Source organism: Carlito syrichta, unplaced genomic scaffold, assembly GCF_000164805.1.
Source record: "Carlito syrichta isolate Samal-C Ts95f unplaced genomic scaffold, Tarsius_syrichta-2.0.1 Scaffold305209, whole genome shotgun sequence".
NCBI classification, from domain to species: Eukaryota; Metazoa; Chordata; class Mammalia; order Primates; family Tarsiidae; genus Carlito; species Carlito syrichta.
In genome coordinates this window covers 35949-45250 of record NW_007249305.1, presented here as the reverse complement: position 1 = coordinate 45250, position 9302 = coordinate 35949, and the positions used below count along the sequence as shown (strand labels likewise).

Here is a 9302-nt window from a genome sequence, read left to right as displayed (position 1 = left end):
CAACCCCGGGACCCGCGGATCCAGGAGGAAACGCCAGCAGGTCCCCCCTCCCGCCTGATTCTCCCACCCTGTTTCCTCTGCTCTTGTTCCCTCTGCCTCGGCCACACAGGACTCCCTGCAGTCTGGGTATTGGGCTGCCATCAGTGACCCTCCCCTGAGCGTATGAAGGCAGCATCTTGCCCTGCTGGACTTCCGGGCGACATCTTTGGAATAGGTAAATACTACGCTCAAGCCCTCTCAGACTGGGGGCTACCATGTTACACAGGCACGCTTCTGCCACAGGGCCTTTGCACTTGACCTTCCTGGAATGCTCTTCCCCTAGATATTAACCTGGCTCACTCCTCTGCTCCCTCAAGGGCTCTGCTCAAGCGTTACCTCCTCAAAAATGCCTTCTGGAGCCACTTTAAATATTAGCCCTCTCCACGACCCCCTCCCCAGACCCCTCGTCCCGTAAGACTGGCTTTCAGGTCCACCATCTCCTTCCACTAGCGCGTCAGCGCCACGGGGCGGGGACTGCCTCTGGCATGTGCACAACAGTCCCAGGGGCCAGCAGGACAGCCGGCACAGGGCAGGCGTGCAGTGCACGTGTCTGAGGAATGTGCCCTGCCACCCATCGCCATCTGCCATGCCTGAGCTGCGCCCTGCACACCTCAGGGCAAGCCTCTCACCTCCAGCCCCACCGCCCAGAGGAGTGGGTGCAGCCACTGGGGGAGTGGGTGCAGCCTCTCAGAACAGGGCCCTGCTCCTGCAGGGCAGGCACCAGGGGCCCAAGACCAGGGGCTCAGGACCCCAGCAGCGACACATGGGCAAGCCATCCTCCCACCCCCCACCTGCCAGCTGCACCACTTGAAGGCTGGGGTCAGCTGCCCACTGCCCAGGGCCCCGCAGAACCCAGGTCTCTGCTGTGCGGTCCCCACCTTGCTTGGGAGCCCAGGGTCCCTTGGATGCAGAGAGAAGCACCTGCTTTTCGTGAAGCTCCCATGAAAGATGCTGACTGACATGGTGGAGTCGGGGCTTGGGACAAGCCAGCTGGGCAAAGGGAGGTAAACGGGTCAGACGGAGTGGCTCACACCTGTCATCCCAGCACTTTGGGAGGCCGAGGTGAGAGGATTTCCTGAGCCCATGGGTTTGAGACCCGCCCGGGCAACTTGGCGAGAACTCATCTCTACGATAAATCAAAAAATTAGCTGAGCGTGGTGGTGCGTGCCTGTAGTTCCAGCGACTTGGAAGGCTGAGGCGGAAGGATCTCCAGAGCCCAGCAGGTCGAGGCTGTAGTGGCCGTGAGCGTGTCACTGCACGCCAGCCTGGGTGACGGAGTGAGACTCCAACTTAACAAAAAGAAAAAAAAGGGAGGGGCAAATGGAAGCCAGCTTTGAATGCCGAGGCTGGGGCCTCCCTCAGTCCACCCCAGTGGGCGTGCAGGCCTCCCAGAGCCAGCCCCACCCAACCTGGCCAAGGAACACCCAGGAGGGCAGGAGCTGCCCCCCTCAGCCTCTGAGAAAGAGGAACTGGGAGAACTGGACCAGGCACTGGCAGGCCGGGGTTCCAGAGCTCAGCTCCCAGGGGCCTGTGGACAGGGCTCCCTCCAGTTCCCCCACAGGCTCCAGCACTGTGCTCACAGAACCCACATCCTGGGGCCAACTGCAGTGTGCTCCTCACCCCCTATTAACGCTGGGAAGCCAGCCCCCCTCCCCCACCTCCCCCACCTCTCAACCCCCAAGAGGGCTCTCCCGGCATGCCTCTCTCCCAATAAAGGTCTCGGCATGATACTTTGAAAACCAGGGGGGGTGGAGGCTCACACCTATAATCCCAGCACTTTGGGAGGCTGAGGTGGGAGGGTTGCTTGAGCCCAGGAGTTCAAGATCAGCCCGGGCAACAGAGCGAGACCTCGTCTCTACAAAACATCAAAAAAAATTAACTAGGGGTGGTGCCCTGTGTCTGTAGTCCCAGCTACTCAGGAAGCTGAGGCGGAAGGATGACCTGAGCCCAGGAGTTTGAGGCTGTGGTGAGGTGCCGACTATGTCACCGCACTCCAGCCTGAGCAACAGAGACCCCAGCTCAAAAGAAATGTTTTTGACCAGGAGCGGTGACTCACGCCTATAATCCCAGCACTATGGGAGGCCGAGGTGAGAGGACTGCCTGAGCCCATGGGTTCAAGACCAGCCTGGCAACTTGGTGAGACCTCATCTCTGCAATAAATCAAAAATTAGCTGGGCGTGTTGGCGCATGCCTGTAGTTCCAGCTACTTGGAAGGCTGAGGCGGAAGGATCGCCGGAGCCCAGCAGATCGAGACAGCGGTAGCTGTGAATGTGCCACTGCGCTCCAGCCTGGGCAACGGAGACTCTGACTCAAAAAAAGAAATGTTTTTAAAAACCCAACTCATACAGAGCTCTGTAGTTTACAAAGCTCTTCTGTGAGTAATTCATCACAATGCTGATGGTGGCCAACTCTTATCAAATGTTGTCATGAGCCAGGTGCTGGGGTAAGCACTTTTCATGAACAATCTCCATTTCATCTTTACAGCAGACCTATGGCCTGGGTGTCGACCCAGTTCCCTCATTAGAGATGCAGACAACGAGTCCAGAGAGGTTAATGAACTCACCCAAGGTCACACAGCCAACACACGGGAGAACTGAGATTTGGACCCAGGTGGATCCCAGAACCCAAGTTTTCACCCATGAAGCTTTATCGGCATTTAACCACACGGCCACCCCTGAAGTAGGTCAGGGCCATTTTAACTGAGGGCCCGAGAAGCTAAGCTGTTTTGGGTCCTCCTGCCCTGACACCTTGGCTCCGCCTCTCGTCCCCGGTGGGTGGAACAGAAGGGTCGCTAACCATCCTTCCCCGCCCGCCAGGCCTCCCATGACACCTGCCCTCGGCCTCCATCTATGCCCCGTGTGGCTGTTACAGCAGCGCCAACTTCCTGTTCCCCTTCCGGGCCCCTGAAACGAGAAGGTGACAGACCCGGTGGTTCCCCTGAGACTGGTGGTTTCCATGGAAACATCATCCTCCAGCCCAGAGTGGGGCTGAGGGCACAGCTGGACCACAGGGATGGCGGCCTCAGCGGCCGGGTCAGCCTGCGGCTGAAGCCTGGGGAGCCCAGTGCCCATGAGGTCACCCCGGCAACCAGGTAGCTCGCTGGTGCTCTCTCTCTCTCTCTCTCTCTCCCTGACCCTAGCCCCCCACCCCCTTGAAACAGCAGTTCCCCTTGGGGCAACCACCCATCAATCACTCCATGGGGGGGAAGGCCCCACCCCCTCAGGGTCTAGGGCAGGCATGAAACCCAGGCTGCCCATCAGCGCCATCCACAGCCCCGGGCACGGTGGATGGTTGGGCTTGAGACCCACGGTCACGTGGCCCTCTCTTCCCACTGACGTGGTGGGATGAGGACCCGGGCTCACTTCGAGCTCCGCTGGGGACAGCCTGCCCGAAGGGGGAGCCAGCAGAGGATGGCAGGGTAGGGAATGGCGAGGGTGGAGCCCTGCGGCGGCCTTAGGAGACCTGTATCCCCCAGAGCCTGCCGCCGGAGCTGGCCACGCTCAGTTGGGTCACCGTCCCACGCGGTGAAGGGTCCTATCCGGGCTCGGCTGCGCCATCTACACCCAGTGCAAAATGAAAAGGCAAGGCCTCTTGGGCCCAAACTACCAAGAGTTCCAAGACTGCCACGGCGGAGCCACAAACCAAGCACAGGGCCCTTCGAAGTGTGGGACCCTGTGTGGCAGACGGCGCAGGTCATAGGCGTGAGAAGCCAGGCCTGCTACTGCGCACCACTGCCCTCCCACTTCCCAGGAGAGAAAACGGAGGCCGAGAGTTGAAGCCACTTCCCACAGGCACACGGCGGGCCAGCAGCAGAGACACGCCCAGAACCCTAAGGGAAACAGATGCACCACATATTTGTCTTGCAATTATTGGCTCAGGTAAGGAAAACCAGCACAGCTGTCAGGTATTTGGAGGAAATGCTCCCTTTAGAGATTTGACATTTGTGAATCTGGTGAGCATTCCTTTTCCTTTTTCAAGAACATAAGCAATGACATTTTAGATGTTCATGCTTACACTTTTTTTTTTTTGAATTGGAGTCTCACTCTGTCGCCCAGACTGGAGTGCGGTGGCCACTCCCGGCCACCGCAGCCTCGACCTGCTGGGCTCTGGCGATCCTTCCGCCTCAGTCTTCCAAGTAGCCAGAACTACAGACACACGCTACCGTGTCCGGCTAATTTTTGATTTATTGTAGAGATGAGGTCTCGCCAAGTTGCCCGGGCTAGTCTCGAACCTGCGGGCTCAGGCAATCCACTTGCCTCGGACTCCCAAAGTGCTGGGATGACAGGCTGAGTCACCGAGCCCGGCCATCATGCTTCCACTTTAGACATAAAATTTACTTCATTCAAACCTTTCATTTGAAAAGCATGTTTTTCATCTGTACACAAAGCAATGGATTGACTTCTTTCAGTGCACTTCTGAATAAGCTATGACAAAGGGCAAATAAATCCGCTCTAGTTCTTGTCGTATAACGTACTTTCCCCCATTCTTTTAGATTTTTAACACTATATCAAAGGAAAGAAATTTCCGATGCCATTATTTAACACTGAGGTCTCAGCCACGGCAAGCTTCCCCCCAGTCTCCACCTGACCCAAGATCCAGCCTCCTAAGTGATGCCACCCCACCCGGATGCTGGGTCTTCGTTTCACCTTGCCATGTGACGTTTCGCAGAACTGGAAGGCCCTCCGAGTCCTTCCATACTTTTCTGGGCTCCGCTGGAATGTTCCCTGCGACGGGGAACTCAGTATCTCACAGGCGGCGGCGGGGGTGGGGGAGGGTTCTGACACAAGCAGTGCATTTTCAGTTGAGCCCAAATGACTTCTGCCTACTTGTGCTGGTTCTCACCCTCCCCGCTCCTAAGTCCTGGCGGGGATCACACAGAACAAATCCAGTCCCTCTCTCAGGACAAATGTCATGACGAGACCATACCTTCAGGGCACCGCACCCCTCTGCTCCTGGAGGCTTTCTTGGCTCCCAAGCCTGCTCCGTGGGGCGGTGTGCAGACTCCCCTCTGCGCACATCACTCCAACGTGCCTGGTCGCCCCTATAATGAGGCACACCGAATGCGGGGGAACGGACCTGCCTCTTCGCATCCTCTCTCCGTGTCCCGTGCGAGATGTGGCCAAATGCTTTGCTGGCAGGGAAGGGGGTTACTCTTCGAGTTCACCCGAGTCTTTCCTTCAAGCTCAGCTGCGAGTGCTCAATCAGGGCCAGTGCTCCATCTGTGCTTGCGAGATTATGTCCCACAGTCCCTTCCCTGAGGGGTGGCCTGGACGTCCCCTGCTCCCTTCTCCACAGAGAGGGAAGGTCACCTCTTGCCTTCCTGGGCTCCAGCTGCATCCCCCCACCCCTGTCCTCAGAAACACAAGCCACAGGGTCAGGGAGTTTCAGTCCAGCCCACAGATGATCCATGGGGAGCCACACTGTCCCCAGGAACTCGAGGGCTGTGCTGGGCTTCCTGGGTGAGGGAGGGAGGGAGGGGGAGAGAGGGGTCACTGTTCTCCTGCCGGACCTTCCTGGGGCCCAGCCGCTGTCCCCACCCTCGAGGCCTCCCCTGCACAGGTTGGTGGGAGGGTTCACGGCCTGGGCTGTGTAAGTGTCCAGCGCATCACAGGAAACCAGTTCCTTCTTCCTCCTGACCCCCTCCCACCTTCCACTGTCTGGGGTGACCAAGTCAGAATCCCAGACTGCCAGAGCTGGGCACAGCCCAAGAGATCAGCTGTGCTCCGAGACACTGGGTCACTTATCCAAAGCCACACAGCAATCGGTGGCAGGGCCCGCCCTAGAACACAGGGCCCTGAATCCCAGGCCTGGCTGTGCCCCCGACAGAGGTTGGATAAACGGTCAGATGAGGCGGCGGCCGGGGGTCTTAACTGCACGCGCGAGGCCTGCCTCTCACGGATCCTCACGCACTCACTCCCGGCCAAGTTTCCCAAGGGACCAGCGTGGGGCAAGCAGCGACTATCACAGCCCGGCTTCCACTTGGGGTCTGTTCTGCTACCCCGAGTTGCAAGTGCTGCTTTGGGTTTTCCAAGTGTTTTCTGGACGTCAGAATCGCCCCGTGTCATTGCTACCATTAGACAATGAAGAACCAGAGGCCCACGGAGGCTGATGACCTGCCAGGGACCTCAGGGCAGCGGCTCCAGTTGAGGCCCGTGGCCACCACTCCACATTTTATCAATGGCAGGGTCACAGCCTGGGTTCGGGTCGGCCCTGGGCATGGGGGCCAGGCGGACTCTCCTGTTCCCAGAGGCGGAGCCCAAGGCTGGAGAGGCTGCCTGCCTGCAGGGGCCTCCAGCACCCACACCATGCAGTGGCTGCTGGGAGCAGGGGAGGAGACAGGGCAACCCTGAGACCACGGCGGGGAAGTCCAGGGTCCGCACCCACCCACCTGCCCAAGCGGCCACGGGGAAACCGGCCCCAACTCCTGCCAAAAGGCTCCAACAGGAATAAACACCACCAAGGGTATGTTTAGTCTCCCACCAGGATTTACGATGTGCTGGGAAGGAAGAACAAATTGTTCATTCCAGCCCGGCCACACAGCAGCACCAGAACCCGTCCTGCAAAGCCAGGAAACCTCCCCCTGCCTTCCAGAAAGGGCAGTGGTGGGGTGAGGTGAGGCTGGCAGGGCGTGTGAGGTGTGGAGCCCTGCCTTCCAGAAAGGGCAGTGGTGAGGTGAGGGGTCGGCGGGCAGGACGCATTGCCCCTGGCCGGAGGCAGGACACCTGGGTCTCCACACACTCCCTGTCCCAGACCCGGGCTGCCTCTGAGGCTGAGCTGTGTCACCAGCCAGGCAGAGGTCTGACTGGCCACGGGAGGCAGCGTGGTACAGGGGTGGTGTGGCCTCGGGTCTGAGGGATGAGGAGGAGAGTGCCATGCGGACGCAGACGTGTGACTCTGGCCACGAACCACTCGGCCTTCCCAGACCTCTGCTTCTTCCCCGGGAAATGTGAAGCTGACATGTGCGTGTCAGCTCACATTCCTAGCTCGGGTCCTGGCCCATAGTTGGCACCCACCCAGTGAGACAGTGACTCACCTGGGTGGGAGGATGGGTTGCCCAGGACCCCCGCAGAGGCAGCCAGCGTGGAAGTCATGGGAACCAGCTCACTGGGGCCTGGCTCCCATCCACCCTGATATGTATAGGTACATAAGATATAGATATTAGATAGAAAGACCGATAATATACAATTGGCTGTGTCCCGGGGAACCCCGGTGCCGCAGGACAGGAGCAAAGACCGGACCCTGTAGCCCTTCTGCTGGGAAAGGAACTTCCCTCCCCTAACCACGGGCTTCCTGTCTCGTAGCCAAAATGAGCTTCCTTTCATCTAATGAATCCACCGTTTCCCTTTTAGCCTCGCCTGCCACCAAGCTAGCCCCTCAAGCTAACCCTCAACTGCCGAAAGTGCCTTGTCCTCTTGTTTGGGGAACAACGGTCTTCCTCTTTTTCAGGTTCTGTGCACTCATGTGTGTGCACTCTCTCTCCTCTCTCTCACCCTCCCTCCCTCCCTCCCTCCCTCCCTCTCTGATTGTAGCTACCCCCCCACGTGCCTGTGTTGGGAGACAGCCCAATTCTCCTGGGAAACAGGCTAGATGTGGATTAGAAATAAAGCAGATTCAGGGAAGAACCACCATCATGAAAGTTTGGCCAGCATGAACTCGGACACCAGGCTGCCTGGGTTCCAATGCTGGCTCCGGCACCACGGAGTTGTGTGAACCTGGGCAAGTGGCCTGTGCCTCTGCTCCCACACCTGAAGATGGGGGTCTTAGCACCCATAACCTCGCAGGATTATCGTGAGGAATAATAGAGTTTGTGTGATGTTTTGCCCCAGGCTCGTTCTAAGTTCCGTGAAGTGTGACTCGTCGATGTTGGTGCATGGTTTGCTCAGCTTCCTTCCAAGAGGGATCTGAGCCCGCTTGACCTCAAGTGGTGAAGCGCCATCTGGCTGCGGCCAGGCCACCCCCTTCCCTCCATGGCTGAGAGCCAGCAGCACCGGAAAGAGGGGGACCCCAAGGCTCTGCTGGGACACAGGCCATATGTGGCGGGGTCTGGGACCCTGGGCACCCCACGCCTTCCTCTGCAGGATGCAGGCTCCTGGGCTACCCTGAGGGCTGGTAAGAACCCGTGAGACAGAGTGACTGTCACATGAAGGTGGTGGGCGCCAAGCCAACCGTAGGACAGCAGGGTTGCAGTCACAGTCACCGGTGTTACGACTCTCACTCACCTCGGGGGATCTGCTTCTCCACCTGTCAGCTAAAACTGACCCGGCAGAGCGGTGATGAGGACAAATTCATGGATGGAAAGCTTCTAGAAGACACCCTGTGCACACAGAAGGGGCTCTACACATGACAGCTGTGACCGTCACGATGGACGCGCTCACACAGCAGCCGTCCCGGCTCCTGCCTCTCTTTGCACCTTTGACTTCAGAGTCTGAAAGCTGGACACTCACTTTCTCAGTCACTCTTGCTGCAGGAGGGCCTCTGTGACCCAGTCTGAGGAGGTCTGTTAGAGGGCTTGCATTTCTGATAGAAGGGACGGCCATGGCTGGCACTGCCTTCTGTCCCTTCTCCTGGGCGTAGCAGCACACATGTGGTGGCTGGTGCTGTGGCAACATCCAGTGACCATGAGGTGTGTGGCATGAGGCAGAAAAGCTGTCATGCGAGGAACAGCCAGAACCGAGGTCTTAGCTTCCAAACCAGACTTCTGGCTAAGTCAGCAATGAATACCCTTCGTGTTCAAGCCACCACAAATCTGAGTTTTCACTTCTGAAAGCAGAACGCCTTCCCTCTGACACAGGGCTTGTGTTCTATTAAAAGGCACCTTCTGGCTGGGCATGGTCGCTCACGTCTGTAATCCCAGCACTTTGGGGGCTGAGGCATGAGGACTCCTTGAGTCCAGGAGTTCAAGGCCAGCCTGGAAAGCACAGTGAGCACTTGTCTCTACAAAAACTCAAAAAAATTAGCTGAGCATGGTGGTGTGTGCCTGTAGTCCCAGCTACTCAGGAGTCTGAGGCAGAAGGATCATGAGCTTAGGTGGTCAAGGCTGCAGTGATCCGTGATCATGCCACCGCACTCCAGCCTAGGCAACAGAGTGAGACCCTGACTCAAAAAAAAAGCACCTTGACCTCATCTGTGGATTGAATACTTGCTAAGGGGTCTTCATAACAACAAGAATGATAGATGTTTATTTTATTTTATTTTTATTATTATTTTTTTTTTGAGTTGGGGTCTCACTCTGTCACTCAGACTGGAGTGCAGTGGCCACTCCC

General features: G+C 57.8%; 1 protein-coding gene across 1 annotated transcript in view; it reads right to left on the bottom strand.

Annotated features, from left to right (window-relative positions):
• CD82 (CD82 molecule) overlaps nucleotides 1-9302 on the bottom strand; it is a 26997-nt gene that overhangs the window by 8178 nt on the left and 9517 nt on the right. The gene's annotated exons all lie outside the window — the stretch shown is intronic.